This window comes from Callospermophilus lateralis, chromosome 10, assembly GCF_048772815.1.
Source record: "Callospermophilus lateralis isolate mCalLat2 chromosome 10, mCalLat2.hap1, whole genome shotgun sequence".
NCBI classification, from domain to species: domain Eukaryota; kingdom Metazoa; phylum Chordata; class Mammalia; order Rodentia; family Sciuridae; genus Callospermophilus; species Callospermophilus lateralis.
This window is the reverse complement of record NC_135314.1, coordinates 932,278-954,243: the sequence shown is the minus strand read 5'-3', so window position 1 is coordinate 954,243 and position 21,966 is coordinate 932,278. Positions and strand designations below refer to the sequence as shown.

Sequence of the window (21,966 nt, the reverse complement as noted above, 5' to 3'; positions counted from 1 at the left end):
TTTTGGGGACTTGGGTACTAAGTCCCCAACCTCCTGGAGACTTCTAGTGTCTGTCTGGCCCTTCTCCTTGCCAAAGACCTCAGGAAGACAGTAAGGCTGGACTCTTGGCTCTGAACCACACCCGACCCTCTGCCCAAGGCAAGAGTGTCTGCTTTTTCCCTTTGGAGCTGCTCTGGAAGCAATAAGCATGTGCTAATAATAGGCCAGGATCACAAATGAGACACTGAGAGAGTTCAGTTTGACGAAAATGACCATAATAGAAACAAAACAAAGCAAAACGCAGCCAAGGAAGAGCGGACAAAGACTCCTGAAATAAAAAGTACTAAAACATTCTGTTCCCTGAAGACGGCCAAGGCAGCCAACTCTTCAGACAGCTTCAGCCACCTATGGACAGGTATGCTGGCCCAGGCATCTGCGAGCAGCATGCCAAAGTTCAGCCCTTAGTCTGGGCCGAACAGGGGTGTAGAGGTCGCGTGCGCAGGAAAGGATACCCGGGGAGGGGGCTAGGGTCCCGGACCCGATCTGCAGGGTACCCAAGGCCGCGCATCCAACTGACCGCCGCAGGACCCTGGCCCACGGAGCTCAGAGGCTGCAGCCTGAGCCAGCAGCGCGCCTGAAACCCGCGGGGATTTGGAGGCGAGGCCGCGGGGACTACCCTGGGAACCCGCACCGAGCGGCCTCTTGGTATCCACTCGTCGCCCTCTAGACCACGTGTGGCCCCGCCCCCAAGCCCAGGCCCGTGCGTGTGGGGGGGGACCCAGGTTGCATCTCCTGCCGCACCCCACCTAGGCCGCCTACGTCTTGCAGAGGTCGGCCACCGGCCGCGCCCTTGTCGCCCCGCCCAGGCCCCTCCCCGTTATGGTCCCACCTCTTCCCTCTATGGCTTCGCTCCGCCTCTGTCTTGGGCCCCGCCCCAGAATGGCTCCGCCCCCGACCGCCATTGGGTGGGATTTCCCTTAATCCCCGGGCCCCGCCCCGCCCCGGACGCTAGTTGGCTTCGTGTTGGAGAGGTTCCCGGGCGCGGATTGGCCGCCCTCCTCGCCGTCCCGCCGTCCGATTGGCCCGCGTTGCCCGCTTTCGCGAGCCCTGCCTCTGGAAGGGGGAGGGGCCAGGGGCAGCGCGCGACTCGGGATTGGTCGGCGGCGAGGGGAGGGCGGGCCCGAGCCGCGCGCAACGCTCGGGCTGGAGCGCGAGGAGCCGCTGCCGCCGCCTCAGCCCTGAGGAGCCCTCACCCTCCGCGCCTTGGTGGCCGCTCGGTCTCCACAGGCTCCGCGCCGAGCGAGGTCCTCTGCTTCAGCCCTGCCCGGGCGACGCGTCCGCCCCGCCCGGTCTCCGCCGCTGGCCGGTGGCTTCGCCGCCCGCCGCGGGACAGGTGAGTGAGTGGCCGTGGCCGGGGCCGGGGCCGGGGCCGGGGCACAGCGCACTCCGCGTCCCGGGAGGACGAGCCCCCGCCAGCGGCCGAGGACCCTGAGGCCCGCGGCCGGCAAACTTCCCCCGGGCCGGGGCGGGCAGGGCCCCTGGCGCCCGTTGAGGGTCCCAGGCTGAGCAGGGTCCCGGGGCATGGGCCAAGGGGCGGTCCCAGGTGGTGGGCGAGGGTCGGGGGCGGGCGGGAGCCCGGGGCCGAACAGGGGCTCCGCGTGGCGGGCGGAATCCGGTGGAGCCGGGGTCCCGGGCGCGGGACCTGGGTGGGGACTCCGGGCCCGGACGGGGTCCTGGACGGAGGTCCGCGACGGGGCGGGGTCCTGGCGAGGGCGCCCGCCCCGGCCGGGTTCTGGTCTGGGCTCCCGGGTCCTGCGCCGAGGTCCGGGCGCGGGGCTGGAGTCCTGCGGATGGCGGGTCCCAAGCCCGTGCAGGTGCTGGCAGGGTGCGGGCCGGGCGTGTCCGGGGCGGCCCCCGGCAGAGCGGGGGTCCTGAGCGCGTGTCGGGCCCCGGGGGTCCCGTTCGGTCTGGGCCCGGCCGGGCAGGGGTCCTGCGGTGACTGGCTCTAGCTGGCGCCCAGTGTCGGGGAGCGAGCGGACCGAGCTGCAGCGCGCTCTGGAGGACCTGGGCTGCCCTGCCTCCGGTCCTCCCCAATTCGGAAGTTGTCAGCGGTAAGGCTCCTCGCTGCGGATCATTGACCTGGGCTGGGTCGTCGCCCTGGACTCGGGAGGCCTTAGTTTCAAAACCGCACAAATGTTTTTTTGAAGAGATTTCAGGAAAAACCTCCGACGGGTGGGTGGATGCAGGGCGTGGGGTGCAGTCTCCCGAGCCACCAACAGCTGCCTTTTTACTTCCCCTGACCCCCTCCTTTCTTTCCTCTCTTTCTGGTGACCTCCCAAGGAAGAGGTAGGTTCCTCTGATGCTGATGCAGGTTCCTCTTTTTGGGTCACTGTACTTTCTTTTCTGGCAGAGGGAACCTTTTTCTTATTGTCCCTACAAGTGTTTACTGAAAGTGTTTTATTTTTCTTTTTTGCTTAGTATTTTCCAATTTTTTTCCCCTACATTGTCAGTATGTTTCTTCTTTAGGAGATTGGAAAAGTTGACCAAAGCTGGGACCTTCCCTCATGATCATGGACTTGAAGGTCTACTTCAGTCTGTATGTTGGTTTATAGTGTGTGGTGCCCCAAAAGGAACTGTGGATGCAGAGCCTTGCAGAACAGCCCTTTGAATCTAGAAAGATGACATACAGTCCCTCCATTCCAAGCCGATCCTCTGTTTTAGGCCTTCACTCACTATGCCTCTGAAACTGAACTTGCCTCCTGAAGCAAACCGTTGCCCCTTCCTCTTCTTTGGACTTACTCATAAGAGGTGTGCAGGCCTGATTCCTTGTTGAGAACTAATTGCCAACCTTCTCATCTGCAAGAACAATTAATCAACTAAGAACATCTCAGAGAAATGTAGATTCTAGAAGTGTTTGCAAAATTCTGCACTCTGGAGGATCATTGTTCATGAGAGGGGCTGGAGAAGCTTGGGACAGTGTCTTCAGATATGAGATCCGTCACCAGGCAGGGGGTTTCCAGACACAAGTGCAGTCATGGACTACTGAGTGTTCCACTTTGAGTAGTATCCTTTTCACTTGTGTGTAGACTCTGTTGTTATACAGTGTGAATTCAGTACTCATGTTTTGGAATATATAAAACTTTATAAACTTAATCAATTGATGCTCAGTATAAAGATTTGAAAGAGTTTTGATGGCAAATGGGGTCTTTATAACTGAAAGATTGGAAGTCCATCCTCAGCTTTTAGTGCCAGTGGCAAAGACTCCCACAGGCCCTGTATGAGCCCACTGTCCATGGTGCTGAATCGGTGTCTTCTATTTCTTCCTCTCACCCCTTCCTTTCCAGTGTGAAATTTGATTTTTAGAGTATGTTTTAGAATTAATTTCAGATTTTACATTTTAAAAGAAAAGTTGAACAGGAAAGTTCTGCTGAACCTGAATGGGAGAATGCCTTTAAAACGCTCAAACCATATCATTCTCTCTTTCTCTATTAAAAAAAGCTGGTAATTGTGCTGACTCAGCATTCTCTTTCTTTTGCTTAGTCTTTCTTCTCTCCAGGGGGAGTTTTCTTGCTTAAGTATGAACATCAAGTAACAAGCCATTGAAATTAAATGAGACTGTTTTCTTAATAACCACCTTCTAACAAAAAGAACCCTTTATTGCAGTATGCATGTATATTTGTGTGCATGGGGCAATTTGTCTCCCTAAAAAGCACCATTTGTTCCACCCTCACATCTCCAGCCTTTTCAGGAGAAGGCTGGGTATGTGGTGGCTTATTGGTGGTTGCCAGACATTTCTGCTGTTAGAGCAGTGTCAGTTCTTTTGTATAATTTTGAGGAATATAAATAATTTCTGATAAATACTTTATTACTCATGGGGTTAACTTTATCAGTTAGTTTAGAATGGCCCCACAGGTTAGCAATAGAAATGGTCTTGCTTGTGGTACAGAGATTCTTCCACATGATAGTGGATTTCATATTAAGCCAAGCAGTGGGTGATTGAAGTGTTATTGGTATGATTATCTGAACTAATTCCTTGGCCCTACTTGCTGTACACTTAGTCCAGTTTATTTGTAACATCTTTTTTATTGAGGAAACTCAGCAAAATGTCACTTAGGATTCAGGAACACTCTGAGTGTCTCCTTTGCTAGTTGCTGTGACATGGGAACCTCAGGGAATGAGGCCTGTTCTTGTCATTGAAGGGCCCACCAGTTGGACTGAGAGGGGCTTGAAAACAGATGGTTTCAGGGGCACAAAGTGCTGCAGTTGGGATGTACAGAAAGTCCAGTGAGAGTGTTGGGGCTTTGAGTGATTAGACTGGGGATCTCCTTCAGAGAGGAGGCAACCGTTGGGATGAGCCCTAGAGGATGAATTATAATTGTGTACAGATATATAAAAATTGATTAGATAAAGATGAGAAGATTGTTGTACTTGGGGAACAGAGTGTGTGGTGGTACAGATGCTGGAGGTGTGAGTGGAGGTGTGAAGGAGTTGGAACCCTGTAGGGATGAGGGGGGAAAGTGGAGCAAGGATTGTCTATAGGTAGAGTGATGGTGTTCTAAGGCTGTCCACATCCTAATCCTCAGAAAACGTGATGTGTCAGTTACTTGGCAAGGGAAGTTAAGATAGTAGATGGAATCAGATTGCTCACCAGATGATATTAAATAGGGAAATGATCTTGGGATCCTCGATTGTCTGGATGGGCTCACTAATCACAAGGGTCATTAAATGTGGAAGAGGGAGGCAGAAGTGTCACTGTCAGAGTGATATGAAGGGAGGATTTTAGTTGTCTTTGCTGGCTTTGAGGATGGAAGGGGATCACGAGACAAGAAATGTGTATAGCATCTGGAAAAGGCAAGAAGATGGATTCTCTCCTAGAGTCTCCAGAACTGCAAGATGAATATGTGTTGTGCTAAGTCACTAAGTTTGTGGAAATGAGTTCCAGCAGCAGTAGGAAACTGGTACACACTGGAATTCTGCTCTGTGCAGTCCTGGCTGGAAAATTTGAGGAGGAAATAACACAATCAAATTGACTTTAGATGATCAAAATAACTCAGCTGCTGTTTGAGAGTGTTTGCCACAGTTGGCAAAATATGGTTCTGAGCCCCAGTTTTACCTCCTGGGCAAGATTGAAATATGATGCTGTCGTTTCTGACCTGAGCTCCACCTCAGTTTCCTGCCAGTGGTCTGCCCAGCCTTGCCCTTGCTGACTTTCATGTTCCTTTGGCTCACATTTCCTCTCTGCTGACTACTGGGGGAGAGACCAGGTACATACAGCTAGGATCATGGGGGTCACAACCCCATTGCTGTTGTTGCCTCTCATTCACACTAATCCTTTGTATCTTTAAGTGTTTTAATTGTTGTAATTGGGTAGGTATGAAATATCTCACTGTTTTAATTTGCATTTCCTTGATTACTGGTGAGTTTCAGGATTTTTCATCCTTTTTTTTTTTTTTTTTTTGGTCATTTGGGTTTCCTCTCATTTACTTTGTAATCTCATCTTGTTTGTTCATCTGTTGTCTCATTTTTCTTTTTTGTAGCTTTTTAGAAGTTCTTTATATATTCTGAATTCTATTTGTGTCCTATTCTTTATCCTTTAAAAAATTCTCTTTTGATGAACAGATGTTAATTTTAATGTAGTTAAATTTGTCAATCTTTTCCTTATGATTTGTGGTTATTGAGTCTTATTTGAGAAATCTTGTATTACTTTAAGGTTGCAAGATATGCTTTTCCTTAAAAAAATTTAAATATTTTCTTTTATATTATGCCTGGAACTTATTTTTGTATGGGGTATGAGCTAGAGATCCAGTTGTAGAATTTTTCCAAATTTTCTCCAATTACTTTTATTGAATACCATCCTTTCCCAGTGATCTTTAATACTGCCTTTGAAATGTACCAAATTTCACAAATGGTACGAATCAGTTTCCTGATTCTCTATGTACACAATAATAATTTCTTTCTTCCTAGTCCTTAAGCTGTTATTTATGTTTTATTTACTTTACTTGCACCACTAAACAAAGTAGCGTAGAAATTGGGTAAGAATATCATTGTATTGTTTTTCACTTGAAAGGCAATCCTATTAAATCCTTAATTGTGAACTTTGCTTTTGTGTTCTGGTAGATTCCTTTTGTTAGGTTATGGATAGTTTCATCTACTAGTAGTTTGATAGAAGCTTTTTTTAAAATTCTAGATGGACATAATACCTTTATTTTACTTTTATGTGGTGCTGAGGATCAAACCCAGTGCCTCATGCATGTTAGGCAAGCACTCTACCACTGAGCCACAGTAGAAGTTTTTTAAAAAAAAAATCATAAATTTTTATCCAATGTTTTTCTATATTTATTTATATAATTTAATATTTTTCTTCTTTAAACTGTGGCTGAGATGAAGTATTTTAATCTTTTAATTTTAAGTTACCATTGATTTCCTGAGGTAAACTGTACTTTGTCAAGATATGCTACACTAAATGGTTCTGTTGGATTTCATATGCTAGTATTTTACTTGGAGTTCATGCACAGTCTTTTGAGGGTGCTGGCCAATGCTGGCCTATTCCCACAGTGACTCATTCAGCTTTGGTGTCAAGAGGGTGCTTTATCATTTCTGATAGATTTTAAAGGGAGGATATTTAGTTCTCTGAAAATTTGGAAAATTGCGTCTTAATGGTCTTAGTCTGGACTCTTTAGAAAATGGAGACTTTTACATGAGTATGTAATTGTTTTGGAAGGGCTACTGGTCTATGTGCTCACATTTCACTGGCCAGAAGGACTCATTCTGGCACACTTGGTTTTAAATGGGGTGGAGTCTTCCATGTACCAAAGTATAGGAAACTGAACACAGGTCACTCTTGATAATATTCCTCATATTGGGCAGGCTAATTGATGTCCGTGCTACAGAGTGGGCCCAAGCCTGTCCTGTACTGCCTTCCAGGTCTTGTCCATAGATTTTTCAAGTGTGTTGATCATCAAGGTGCCATTAGAATGTGAAGCTAGGTAGCCTAGGTAGCTTGTGTTTGTTGTGAACAAATGGTCTGGTTAGTCCGCTTTGCATTACTATGATGAGATACCTCACGTAAGTCACTAAAGAGTAAAGAGAGGTTTATTTTGGCTCATTGTTGTGGAGATAAGTCCAAGATTAGGTGAACCCCTGAGTTTAGGCCTCTTATATATAAAGTCCTGTCATGCTAGGATATTTGATTTACAGACTCTCTTTGTGGTTTGAAGAAGTAAGGGGCCATGTTGTGGAAGCACATATGGCTAGAAACTGGGTATCTTCTGGGAGTTGAGGGTGGACTCCAAGGACTGACAGTAGGAAGCAGGGGACAATCAGCCTATGGTGCAAGGACACAAATTCTGTCAGTCACCATGGCAAACTCTATCAGTCAAGCCTTCATGTGAGCACACAGCTTGGCTAGTACCCTGACTGCAGCCTGTGGGACCCCAGGCAGGGGACCTGCAAGCTGCTCAGCTTCCTGACTCAGAGACTGTGAGATAACAACTGTGTCCTGTTTAAGGAGCTGCACTAGTGATAACTTGCTATGCAGCAATGCACAGCTAATGTGTGGATCTCTGTGACCTCCCAGTGCTCTCACTAGAAGTGGATTTGGATTGGTGAACAGTGTTCAGATCTATGAGGTAATCAGTTTGTCATGTATTTTATCCTTTAAAACATTTTTAGAAGTAATACAAATGTTTTCAGTAGAAAAATTGGAGCAAACAGAAAAGTAAAAAAGAAGATGAACATCATTCAAAATCTTACCATACAAAGATATCCAGTGTTTTTCCTACATATATGCATGATATGCATATCCTAAAGTTGGGATTCATTCCATGATGTATTTTATAAATGAATATTTTCGTTTGAGCTCAGGAGATAGCTTTGTGGTAGAGCATGTGCTTAGTACGCACAAGGCCCTGTATTCAGTCTCAGCATCAAAAACAAACGAGTAAATAAATAAAAAATAAAGCATAAAAATATCCAGACCAGACTTTTACTAGCTTGTGGTGCTTCCTTCTGTCATCTTTCATTCTTCTGACATGCTATCCTGAATGGTTGCATACTATGCCATGGGTGTCCAAGTTTATTGAGCCACTTCAATATAGCTGAACATTTTTATTGCTCTAAGATATGCACCATCATAAATAATGCTTTGGTAAATATTCTATATAAATATCAGCATGTTTCCTGCTGATCTTCTGGAGGATAAATTTCTAAAGACATAACTATTAGGCCAACGCTTGCAAATGTTTTTAAGCCTCTTGGTACTTAGCCTATCCAGCTTCCAACATTTCTAAAAAATAATGTAAAAGTTGGATGTCTATTTCTATAACTCGCCAGGTTGGGATGGGACAAAACTATTGATTTTTGAGCATTTAGGTTCCTATTTTCTTAACCCTGTTTTCAAAGTGCTTTTAAATTATTCATTAAAGTGCAATATGGATTCTATTTATAGACATGTTTGTGTGTGAGACTGCTCTCTTAATGTTTGGGAAAAGGCTTATAAATTGCTGTTATCACATCCCTATCTTTGTAAATCTTTTTCCATTCCTCTCCACCCTTTCCTTGTTCTTAGTCAACGAAATAGAGATACTGAGACACAGAGGCCTCGTGGCCTTGCGTTACTCAGACAAAATGGCTGTTCTGAGCCAGCCTTATTCTTTTCTTCTTGCCATTTATTAGCTAGCTGACATCATAAAGATGAGAGGTCAGACAAATATTAATTATTAACTCAAAAATATTTCTGTAATCCTAAAGTAATCGTTGTTTATTTGGAATATTTCTAAAATAAAGACTAGCATCCTAAGCAAAATAAAAATCTGGACAGTCAAAAAGAAAATCTGTCACCCGCTGATGACCAGTGTATAAACATAACGTGGTCATGCTGCCTGTTCCTGTACTGTCTGGCTGGTCTTGATGACTGATGCGTTGGAATGTTTGCATGTAAGCCTATCAGAGAAACTGGTGATGATTTTCCTTTCTTGTGGCTGTCCTCTTTATAATCTGAGCTGAATATTCAGTTTATTAATTTGCAGCTTTTTTGTTTTTCTAGTATGTGTACTTAAAGGTGATGTATTTCCTTATAGATAACACTTGAACCATATTATACAGCGATTGATTTGAGACATTTCATTATTGTTTAATGTATTTTCTAATTTCCATTATGATTTTTCCTTTTATTTGTAGGTAATTTAGAATAGTTTAAAATTTCTAAACATTTGAATATTTTCTTAACCTTGTGTTTTCCAGCAAAATTACATTGCCCAAAGATCTTGCCATGATTTTAATTCTTTGAAATTTGCTGATAAACTTTTTGTAGATATTTCTGTGAGCTGCTTGAAAAGAATTGGGTTGAAAGTATTATATATTCTATTTAGCTAAGTTGATAAGTGTATTACTCAGATCTGTTTTCTTATTGGTTGAAGTTTAGTTCTTGTATGTTAGTAAGATAATTATACAATTTCTTTATGATTTTGGATTTGTCTTATTTCTCCTTGTAGTTCTGTCAATTTTTATTTGTATATTTTGAGGCCGTGTTATTAGGGGCATGCAATTTAAAATTGTTGTGTCTTCCTCATGAATTGAGTAATCAGCATGAATGTTCTCTTTTATCCTTAGTAATGCATGTTTGTCTTTATGGGGGTATGTCTGATGTTCATAAAGCCAGACCAGACTTTTCAAGCTCATATTTTCAAAATATCTTTCTTTTTCATCACTTTACTTTTAACGTTACTATAGTGTTATACTTTGGATATCTCTTTTTCGAGAAAGGAGTATATTAGATGTTTTCTTCTAATCTGACAATTTTATCTTTTTGTTAGAACATTCAATTCATTTACATTGAATGTAATTACTGATACATTTCAGTTGAAATCCACAATCCTATTATGTATTTTTCTTACATTTTCTGTTTATTGTTCTCCTTTCTTGCATTATTTTAAATTGATGTTGTGTTAAAAACAATCATCCCATTTTCCGTCCTCTCCAGGGATTAGAGGTCAGACTCTATTTTTCTTGTTCATAGTGGTCACCGTGAGTTAGATGATATGCTGGTAGCTTCTTCAGGCACACTGTGGCACCCTCCCTTCCTCTGGAGCACTTGGGCTTCTCTCACCCTCCAGGCACAGATGTGCTTGTTGCCGTGCATGTAATTTCCTATGTTCTCTTAAGTTCGGCAAAACGATATTAACAGTCTTATTATGTTTATAGTATTGGTTTTAACTGCATATATGAACAATAATGTTAAAAGCAAATGTTCATTTAGATTTGTTCACATTTTTATCCTTTCATTGCTCTCAGACATTTCTGACTTTCATCCTGGGATCGTTTCTCTTCTGCCCAAAGAGCCTTCTTTAGAGATTTCTGTACAGCTGGTCAACAGTATTTTTTTTCCTAAAAATGTTTCTATTTCAACTTAAAAAACTTAAATGTAATTAGCATACCATAAAATTCACCCTTTTAAAGTATACAACTCAGTGGCTTTAGTATATGCATATGGTTGTGCAACCATCACCGCTACCTAATTTCAGAACATTCTCATCATCTTAAAGAGAAATGGCATGCATTTATGGTAACCCCGTACCTCCTTTCCCCAGTCCTCTGCAGTTTCTATCTCTAAGGATTTGCCCATTATGGACATTTCATATGGAGTCATATAACATATGACCTTTTGTCTCTGGCTTCTTGTACTTGGCAGAATATGGTCAAGCTTTGTCCATGTTCTAGTATGTGTCAGTAAGTATTTCATTCCTTTTTGTGGCTGAATGACATACCATTATATGGACATGTGACATTTGTTTGTTCAGCAGATGTCATTTGGGTTGTTCCCTTTTCTGGCCATCATGAAACATGTGCCTATGTGCTATAAACAATCACGTACTAGTTTTTGTAGGAATCTATGTTTTTAGTTCTTGGTTTATACCTAGTAGTAGAATTGATGGTCATATGGTAACTTTTGTTAAACTTTCTGATTAATTGCCAAAGAGTTATATAAAGATGCCATCCCATTTCTACCAGGAAAGTGTGGGAAGCCAGTTTCTCCACATCCTCTCCAACACTTCTTATTTTCCAGTGTCTTTGATGATAGTCATCCCAGTGGGTGGGAAGCGGTATCTCACTGTGGTGCTGGCCAGCATTTTCCTAATGATGAATGTTGAGCATTCGTGTGCCTATTGGCCATTTGTATACCTTCTTTAGAGAAATGGCTATTTAGATTCTTTGTCTATTTTAAAATTTTATTGTCTTCTTTTTCTTGAGTTGTAGGAGTTCATTATATTTTCCATCTACTGGTTCTTTATCAGATACATTGTTTGCAAATATTTCCCCTCCTACCCTAAGCAGTCTTTTTACTTTCTTGATAGTGTCCTTTGATGCACAAAAGGTTTTCATTTTGATGAAATCCAGTTTACTTTTTATTTTGTTGCTTGTGATTTAAGTGTTACATTTAAAACAAGTTTGTTGGGATGGGGCTATAGCTGGTAGAGTGGTAGAGTGCTTTCTAGCATGTGTGAGGCCATGGATTCCATCCCAGCACCACAAGAAAACGAAAAAGCAATCAAGAAGACCACATTGCTTAATCCCAGGTCATGATGATTGACACCTCCATTTTAGTCTGAGAGTTTTATATTTTTAGCTCTTAAATTTAGATTTTTATTGTGTTTTTTTTTTTTTTTTTTTTTGAGAGAGGGTCTTACGACGTTGCCCAGGCTGTAGCTAACCCCTCCTCCTCCTCCCTCAGCCTCTCCAGTGGCTGGTTAGTTTGGTTAGTTCTTATATATGGTGTGAGGTGCTGAATTTCTGTTCTCGCTACTAAAAGGCTCAGGGGTCACTCCAGTTAAACTGGGCTAACTGGGCTGTGCAAAATAACCACACAAGAGACACAAATACCTTTTTTATTGGGGTCGCTTTGATGGCTTCTCTGATGTAAGGGTCTGCAGGAAGAGAGAGAGAGCACACGCTGACCCCTTTTTTTGAGGAGAAGCTATTCAAATGAGACAAGGGGTCAGGTTTCAGGGGCCTGAGTCTAACTTCATGATGTCCACTGTCAGCAGGTTGACTGACTTCTGGGTAGGCCACAACTGAGGGCACAGTAAGAGAAGGGGACACACACAAGGCACTTCCATGGAAGATTCTATCCTAAATAGGGCAAGGGGTTATATTACAAAAGAACAGGTGAGCATAGCTCCACCCATGGGGCTATAAGAAAGACAAGCCTGGGCAGGAAGACACAAGTCCCTCGAATCCTACAAGAACAGGGCAGTCTAGCAGCATGGGTGCCTGACTGCCATATCGCCCAGCAGGGGAGTTGACTCTGTCACTTGGGAGGTTGGTCTCCCACAGTGAGGGAGGAGGATGTTTACTTCATTGTTTTGCGTGTTGGCTATCCAATTGCCCAGGTATTATTTGTTGACAAGACTATTTCCCCATTGAATGGTCTTAGCACCTGTGTCAAACATTAATTGATCATGGACTGGGATTGTGGCTCAGGGGTATAGCACTTCTTTAATCCATGGCCTAGCATGTGTGAGTCACTGGGTTTGATTCTCAACATGACATAAAAAAATAAATAAAATAATGATATTGTGTCCTTCTACAGCTAAAAATATAAAAAAAAAATTGATCATGAAATATGAGTTGATTTCCAGACCTTCAATTCTATTTCATTGACCTACAGGTCTATCTTTTTGATAGCTTCACACAGTCTTGATTATTGTAGCTTGAGAAACATGAGTCCTTCAACTTTGTTCTTAAGATTGTTTGGGCAGTTCCTGTCCCTTGCATTACCATATGATTTTTAGTATTAATTTGTCAATTTCTGCCAAAAAAAAAGGCAGCTATAATTTTGATAGGGATTGCATTTGAATCTGAAGATCAGTTTGGAGAGTGCTATGGTTTGGATGTGTGTGTGGTTTTTTTTTTTTTTTGGTACCAAGGATTGAACACTTAACCACTTAGTACCTAACCACTTAGCCACATCTCCAGTTCTTTTTTTAAATTTTTTAAATTTTGAGACAGGGTCTTGCTGAATTGCTTAGGGCTTCACTAAATTGCTGAGGTTGGCTTTGTACTTTTGACCTTCTTGCCTCATCCTCCTGAGTCTCTGGGATTACAGGTGTGCACCATCATTCCTGGCTTGGATGTGTTTTGTCTCCCAAAGGAAATTTGGCCCCCAGTGTAATGGTGTTGAGAGGTGTTCAACCTTTAAGAGGTAGGGCCTACTAGGTGGTGATTGGATCTTTAAGAGGGATTTACACTCTTTTTCCTGGTGTGCTTTCTTAGTCTTGAAGATATCTCTGCAAGAGCAGATTGTTATAAGATAATCTGACATCGCTCTGAATCTCTCCTGCTTCCTTGTTTACTCATATGTCCCTTCTGCATGTGACAAGTTCTTTTTCTGCTTCTCTGCCACATTGTGGCACAGCTAGGGAGACCCCAGGACATTGGCTATATATTGTTTGGACCTTCTGGTCATCAGAATCATGAGCCAAACAAATCTCTTTATTTTAGAAGTTACCCATCTTGAGGTGTTTTGTTACAGCAACACAGAATGGACTAGAACATAGCATATTGTCATCTGAACAATGTTAAGTTTCCCAGTCCATGTGCAAGGGACTTATTAGCTATAACATTTTTTTTAATGGATTCTTGATGATTTCTATCTTTTAGATATGGTTTCCTTTAGTTCTTTAAACATATTTAATGCTGCTGTGAACATGAATATACAACTATTTGAGTTTCTGCTTTTACTTCATTTGTATGCATACCCCAAAAATGTGATTGCTAGATCATATGCTAATTCTGTTTTATTTTTTGAGAATCCACCATATCTTTTCCTTAGTAGTTGCACCATTTTTTATTCTCATCAGCAATATACAAAAGTTCCAGTTTCTCCACATCCTTGTCTTGCTACTTTCTGGGACTTTTTTTTTTTTCTTTTTCTTTTTTATAATAACCACAACTTTGGGCACGAAGTGTATCTCATTGAGATTTTGGTTTGCATTTTTGTAGAGATTAGTAATATTGAGCATCTTTTCATCTGCTAATTAGCTATTAGCATGTCTTCTGAGAGAAATGTTTATTCATCTTTTGCCCATTTTTAATTGGGTTCTCTGAATTTTTGTTGTTGAAAGTGTGGTTCTTTTGATAGTCTATGGGGTGATTCCAACTTTTTGTGTCATTGTGGCTGTTTTGTTTTCTGTGATTTCCACTGTGTTTTTCCTCATGGTGTCTAATTTCTTCATGTGTGCTAGACATTGTATTTACAGAATCATTTTCAGGGATAATTTGAGACTTAGAATGATTATTTTTAGAATGGTTTTCCGATGTTCTTTAGTGTTAAAGGAGCCACATTAAGCTATTAAGCCTGAGGCCATCTAAAGGAATAGAACAAACTGCTGCGTCTTGGAGGGCTAGCTCGCTTCTCAACTTTAAGGTTCAGCCCTTTTGGCTTCTCAGTGTCTGACTCACAGTAGTGTGGAAGGGTGGGAGGGAGCCCTGAAAACTCACTAGTGTGGACAGCTGAGCCCTCTTTTGAGCTGAGGAGTCTCCATGGGTCTTCGCTACTTAGACATTTGTGGGTTTATATTTTTCTCCCAGGGCATAAGGGGTGGCTTTTCCACTTGATGAGGCTCATATTTCTGGACTGTCTCTATACTCTTTTCTGTCTCTCTCACATTGGTCAGTTTTGGCCTAAGTTTGTCTCTGTGATGCTCAGCTGAGCAGAGTGGGTACTAGTCTCCCAGAGGGCTGGCGTTCCCATTTCTTCTCTCTGTGACTGGAGGTTGGGCACGTGCATGGTCTGCTTTGAGGGGCTGGGGTAATAGTTTTGCCAAATGCTTTGCAGCATGAAGTAGGTTTCATCACCACCCGCCTAACAATGGTTTTTATTTTGGCAACACTCCTCTTCAAAGAGTCCATTTCTGTATTAATTCATCTCTGAATTAATGATAGAGAATTTAAAAGAGGAAAATTTATGATCTAAATTCTTTCTTTGGGAATTATTTGACCCATTTTCTACTTCTTTCTGACTCTTCACTGCTTGGGAGTGAAGCAGTGTACTTGTGCAGTTCTGGGCAGGCCTGGTTGTCTGTCCTTTCTCGTTTCACCTGCATTCACATGAGGAAATCAAGCCATTTCTGATCTTTTATAGGCAAGGAAAACAAGATACTTCACTTCTTTTGGAATAGGGTAGAATGTAAATTGGTGAAGACAGTGGTTTGACTCCAGACTGTGGTGATGTGGGAGGTTTGCAGAAGCTCTTCTTGCTCTGGGTCTGTTTCTGCTGAGGAAAGGCAGACACAAGTACCTCTCTTGGGGCTGTTCTGGAAGTGAAAGGAGATGACTGACATGCAAACATGTTCAATGGTGAGGCTTTTTGGGTAGAGAAGACATTATTATTTCATTCTGAAGTACTTTTAGGGGATAAATAATTTACTCAGCCCACTAAGTTTATCCTTTGAGGCCAAGTGCTCATACTCTCCCATGTCGAGCCAGTTCAGGAACAGCGTGGAGGAGGGAAGCAGTCCTGAGAGTGCGCACCCTGAGTGTTACTGAGCTGGGTGCTGTGAGTCAGCTGTGCATTACCATAGATGAAATGCATGTGGCAATTAACTTATAAAGGAAAGGATTTATTCTGACTGATGGTTCTGAGGTTCCAGTCCAATATTGGGTTGCCCCATGACTTTATGCTTGTGACCAGGGTACCTTGTGTTAGGAGTAAGCGGTGGAGCAAACTGCTAACAATTTGATCTAGGAAGCAGAGAGGAACTGAGGGACCTGGGATCCACAGTTCCCTGTGAGGGTATACCACCAGTGATCTAGGGACCTTCTGCTAGACCTCACCTCCTAAAGTTCCTTTACCTCCCAATAGTGTCATGGTGTAGTTTGCTCTTTCAACACATGGACTTTTGGGGGATATACCTGTATTCAAAACATAGCAAGTAATGTTCCAGAAATTTATTCCTAGTTATCTTTAAGCAAGTCAGAAACTGTCCATAGTGACGAAACTTCTAGAGAGCATAGCTTACAGTATCTGTGGCGTGACAGCTAGCAGTTGTCCATAGTACTTGGTGTCCCTGACAGTTTGGAATTTTGTGGAATTTTGAACATGTGAGATTTTATAATAGAACTATTGTATTAATCAGCATTTTGTTACTATAGATACCTGACACAGCGTGCTTGTGGAGAAAAGGAGAGTCATTCAGCTCATAGTTCTGGAAGTTCAAGCCCAAATGGACTAGTGCAGATTCTGTGGCAGGGGTCATCCCTGGCTGCATCTTCTAATGGTGCAGATAAGAATGACAGGAGTGTGTTTGTGAGCAAGCAGGTCATGTCTCAACCAAGAGGCCAGAGAAGACAAGAGAGGCAGGCCTGCTCCTTTTATAACAGCTCCCCCCCCCCCTTTTTTTTAAATATATATATATTTTATTTGTTGATGGACCTTTTATTTTATTCACTTATTTTCCTATGAACTGCTGAGAATTGAACCCAGTGCCTCACACAAGTGAGGCAAGTGCGCTGCCATGGAGCCACAACCCCAGCCCCTATAAGAGCCCTTTTGAGAGATCTCAGGGGCCACATATGACTACTTTACACTCCCAAAGATCTAAGGGCCTCCTACTGGGCCCCACCTTTTCAAGGTCCCACTACCTTGTAGTATTGCCTTCCTGAGGAATTAGCTACCAGCACATGAATCTTTGGAGGGTACAAGCTACGTCTGACTGGCAACCTTATTTCTTGCTTACTGACGTCTTCCATACCTATTTGATTAAACCGGCACTGAATTGTTTTGACTTGATGAATTACCTCAAAATTTTGACATGATGAATTATCTCAAAATTAAACAGACAGTAATCAAGTGAGTTACTTTGCTTACTGATAAATGGGTCACCTTGAGGTAGCCACATTTTCTTTATCCATTTTTCTGTTGAAGTTTACCTAGGTTGGTGCCATAGTTTATCTATTGATAAACTATGAATTGAGCTGCTATAAACACTGATGTGGCTGTTTTACTATAGCATGCTGATTTTAAGTCCCTTGGGTATAAGCCAAGGAGTGGGATAGCTGGTTCAAATGGTGTCAACCCTCGATTCCTACAATGGGCTGTGACCCATGGTTGGCTCTTTCCCTACCTGCTGTAGATGGGTGCAGCCCCCACATAGCATCCCCGCTTCCCCTGGCACATTTGAATGTTCACAGGGCTTCTTGTTTTGGACATGCTTCACATGGCACTCATCATCCCTGTTTTTCTTGCCCTGGGTATCATTGCATTGTCTAGGCACAACTTCTCCTGGGCTTATAGGGATGCCCTGGAGCCTATGGGATGTCCCTGTTGTTCTGCTGTCTTTGGCAAGGACCACAAAACTTTCATCTGGAGAACAGCTTGTCTGCTCCGCATTCTCATTGCAGGGACAGATCTTCTTCAGGTATGCATGCCCCCACAGACACGTATGTGCTGTCAAGGAAGCCCACAGGAGAGGACCTAGTCCTCTTACGTGCAGTGCCCGTTAGGTAAGGATCAGATTGGAATATCAGACTGGAAGGGAGCTTGCAAGTCACTACTGAAAAGAGGATCAAATGCAACCCAGAGAGGGCAGCAAATAGGATGAGTGGTCAGGTGGCTCTGGTTTGTGAATGCTCATTAAGGATGGCTCAGGGATGGGCACAGTTTAAGTATAGGTGAAGGCAGAACTTGGACTCTCCCTCTTCTTACCCCTGTCATACATACCAGTCAGTAGGACTCCTTAATATATGGATTCTCAGAATTCCCTGGAACCATGTATGGTAGCTTGCACCTGAAATCCCAGCAACTTGGGAGGCTGAGGCAGGAGGATCACAAGTTCAAAGCCAGCCTCAGCAACTTAAGGTCTTAAGTGGTTCAGTGAGTTCAATCCTGGTACTCAAACAAACATTTCCTGAAAACCTTCTAGGGTGCTTGTAAGGTCAGACTGTGTTTATAATGGCATTGTGGCATTATATCATTTTTACCTTATTGAAAAGTGGTGACAGGAACTTTAGCAGAAACCAAGATGGCAGTACCCCATGCTCTATTGACAGTCACGATGCTCTTCATTGCTACCCACGTACGTTCAAAAAGCCAGCACCATTTAAGACTGTTCCAATGAAGCAATAAGAATTGATTTTATTGAAATTTGACCCTTGAACTAGTTGGATGGTTTGGCACTGTTTTGTCCCCCAGGGCTTCATGTGTTGGAGGCTTGGTCCTCAGTTTGGCCATGTAGAGGTGGTGGGATAGCTAAGAGGCAGAGCCTAGTGGGCGGTCCTCATGTCATGTGGGTATTCATAGATAGTAGTTCCTGTGGAGCTCTGTGTTTGTTCTTGTGAGGGGGAGGTGTTGTAAAGGCCTGAGCCTGGTCTTTGGTCTGCCTTCCTGCTTCCTGCCTGCTGATACGATTGTGCCCTTCCATGTGGCTCCCACCATCCTGATGCTGTTGCTGTTAGGCTATTACCATTGGGGGACCAATGGGTTGTCCAGTCTTGGACTTTTAGCCTCCAAAACTGTGAGCCAAACAAACCTGTTTTCTTTGCAGAGTTACCTAGCTCCAGGCACTTTGTTGTAGTAATGAAAAGTGGACTCAAAAAGCACCTCTTTTTAATATTGTTAGAATATTATGGAGTTGGAATTTGCATAATGTACTTCTGCCAGTGGAACACAGCAGTTGTTTCAAGGGAGAGTGCTTGTGTCTTCGTTGGGTTGGAAACTAAACTAGCTCCTCTTTCCCATGGAATGCCATTTTTACTTTGAGGAATAACTGACAAACTGGCTGCTCAGCCATGTGTTTTTGGCAGTGTCTGGAAATTGAACTATGTGAACCTCTTACTTCAAAGGAAATAACTGCCTTTGTTTGTTGCAAATGATAAAATTTGAGTTTTCAGGCCAAAGTTGGAATTTTGGAAAACTTGTCTCTGCTGTGGTGAGCTTGATGGCTTCCCAGTACTTATAGACATCTAGGATGAGGTTAGTGGTTCTTTAATAAGTGTGAGTTTTAGACATTTATGTTGACATGTGTTAACATCAGAAGATCTGAGTCACTCGGTGGACCTGTTTTCCAAACTGACTGATGTTTTTTGTTGCAAAAGCTATGCATGGGTAAAACATTGGTTCAAGATGAAAGATTATTAGATAATGGTCTCCAGTGGAGTTGTCATAGTTCATTGATAGGGTTTCAGATTCCAGGTGTTTTTGGTGGTACTGGGGATTGAACTCAAGGCCTCATGTATGCTAGGCAAACATGCCACCAATGAGCTATATATTCCCAGCCCTGCAGATGATCTGTAAGAGATGACTATTTGCCAGGTTTCTGTGTTTCAATCAAGGGAGCCCACCATAATCTGATATGCTATTCAGAGCCTCTCCTGTGTCCCCTGTTGTGTCTGTGTAAGATTGGGCCTTTCTCTAGGTCTGGTGCAGTCTGGCAGGTTGGAGCCCTTGGATGGGAACTTACAAGTCGTCACCTGGTGTCTGGAAGCAGAGCTCATGGAGAGGTTGTCACTGCTATGTAAGCCACTCCCTGTGAGGCATGCCGGGACTTAGGCCTGAGTTTGGGTGCCAGGTGAGTTGTGTGCTCATTTGCTCCTGCTGAGTGTTGCTGCAGTGTTCTTAGTAGAAAAACAGTTGAGTGCTGGTGGGAATCTGGGGAGAAGGGAATTCTGAGCAATTATACTTTTCTTGGCTTCCAGATCATCACTAAAAAATTTCCTTATGCCATAAGATTAACTTTCTGATTTATTCTCTAGAATTTGTTAAAGTGAGTGAGTCTTTCTAAAAGACAGGATTTTGTAACTTAGGGTGTCATGAACCACAGGACATTAGCAATCTAAGGACCCTGAGAAGTCATTTGGTTTTGATCTCCCACCTCAGAATAGTGCGCCTACAGAGCTTCCCTTGCCATGGATATGACTCCCACCAGCTGGAGTGAACAGTTGCTGGCATAAGTGGGCCCTGTCCCTCAGCTTCTTGGTGGTAGGAAGGAGGTCAGAAAGCTTGGTTGAGGACAAGAGCCCCAGCTATGGCAATCTATGGTACAACTTTGGACTCTTGCTTGCTGTGAAGGTTATGTCAGTCACCAGTAGGAAGAGCATGTCATCCAGTGAAGGGATAATGCAAGAACACACGTTCTCAGTGCCAGAGCTGTGTGTAGATGAGATCTCTCCTGGGCTCAGCAGAGGGAGGCACATTGAACTATGACTGTCTTCTGAACTCTATCACTTCTTGTTTAAAAGTCTGCCATAGGAGCCTAAGCCTCTGTGCAGGATCTTCAGAGAGAAAAAGTAACAAAAGTGCAGAAAGTGATATGGAACTGTGAACCTTGGGTGATGTGGGAGCTCTGGGCTGCTCCCGGAGGGGACTCACTTCTGATGCCTTCAGAAGTGTTACTTGGGTGACTGTGCTTGTTTTATTTAATTCCTCTCTGACATCTTTCATTTCTTTGGATATGAAGACTTTCCTTCTACATAAAGTGCGGGACTGTGGCAGGTGATGTTAATGAGCTTGCTGTCTTTAAATAGTACAGCTCCTATAAACAGAATTACCTGCTTTATAGCCTGATTTTGAGGATCCTGGATGGCTGGTTTGCATTAGAAAGGCAGTAATATGCTCCACCCCTACTGTGAGAAGACTGGCTGGGAATGCACACCCCACACCAGAGACGCTTCCTTTGGGGTGGACCAGATTATCCGTCAGGATGCATTAAACTCCGGTTGCATTGAAATGAAGAATGGCCATGCCAGCATCTTCTCCTTGATTATCGGAAACTTAGTCATTTGTTCTCTGAGTCAGCTTAATGGCATATAATGTTCACATCACATTCTTTTGGGGCTGGGCCAAAAAGCCAGTATGCTTGCCAGCACTTCAGCAATGAGCTAATCAGCCCTTGGCTCCCGTATTCCTGGCCCAGAGCTCCTCTGGAATTAGTGCTATCACTGCATCAGACCAGAGTCCTTACGAAGATTGCTCTTTCTTTTCCTCTGGGTCACATGCTGGTCCTTGCTTTCACCAGATGATACCAGACCCCTTCTGTCCCAGAAAACCTTCCTAGGCTGAGCTCTGAGATGTGATGCTAGGAAGTCAACGCAACGTATCATTGAAAAGCCTGTCCTGGTGGCTTGTGAGGTGGGCAGTGGCCCCCACCCTCAAAGAGCATGTCATCCAGTGAAGGGATAATGCAGGAACAAATATATCCTCAGTGCCAGACAGTGTCAAGTATGCAAGCCCCCAAAGAGCAACAGACAGATGTGGTGTTCCCAAGAAGCAGGCACTTTGCAGGAATGGAGGCTGCCTTGGAGAGGGTGGGACTTATGGTTTGATGTTGGAAGGTCTGTGGAAGGGGCTGGCACATAATATGACCTGAAGAACAGCTATTATTATTTTATTGTGTAGATTTTTGTCTTCTAATTCATAAAAGCAAAAAAAGTTGTCTTCCACAACTCTACTGGATTGAATTATGAGGCCCAGGCAAGACAACAGAACAGAAGCTTGGGGAGCAGGTGTGAGGATGGTGGCTGGGCCAGGTGAGTACTCAGAGTCTGGTGTGTGATGACCAAGGTACCCAAGCCTGCAGGATATCCACCTTGGAACTAAGAACAGAGGAGAAGCCTTTTGGAATTTGGAAGTAGTAGGACATGTCTGACTTAAAGATGAGCCATGGCCATATAGTCTGGTCTGTGTTACTAATAATATAACTAAGGAGGAAAGAATCCTTTTTTGAAAGTGTGATAAAGGGAAAAAATTAAAAAATTACAGTATACTTTCCACAAGTTTGTGCTAGAGCATGAGTTTAAAAAGATGTTTATGGGCTGGGGTTGTGGCTCAGTAGTGAGACACACACACATGAGGCACTGGGTTCAATTCTGAGCACCACATAAAAATAAATAAATAAAATAAAGGTACTGTGTCCATCTTAAAAAAAAAAAAAGATGTTAGCTGGGTATTGTGGTACATGCCTGTAATCCCAGTTGTTTGGGAGGCTGAGGCAGGAG

The 21,966-nt window shown here is 43.4% G+C and overlaps 1 protein-coding gene across 3 annotated transcripts in view; it reads left to right on the top strand.

The window, feature by feature from the left end:
* Positions 1-1,216: 1,216 nt before the first annotated feature.
* The window catches only part of Pcbp3 (poly(rC) binding protein 3), a 227,328-nt gene continuing 206,578 nt past the window's right edge, over positions 1,217-21,966 (top strand). For all 3 annotated transcript variants that reach the window (XM_076868081.2, XM_076868079.2, XM_076868082.2), the window contains exon 1: positions 1,217-1,372. The gene's annotated coding sequence lies outside the window, so the exon portion shown is untranslated. The remainder of the gene's footprint in view (positions 1,373-21,966) is intronic.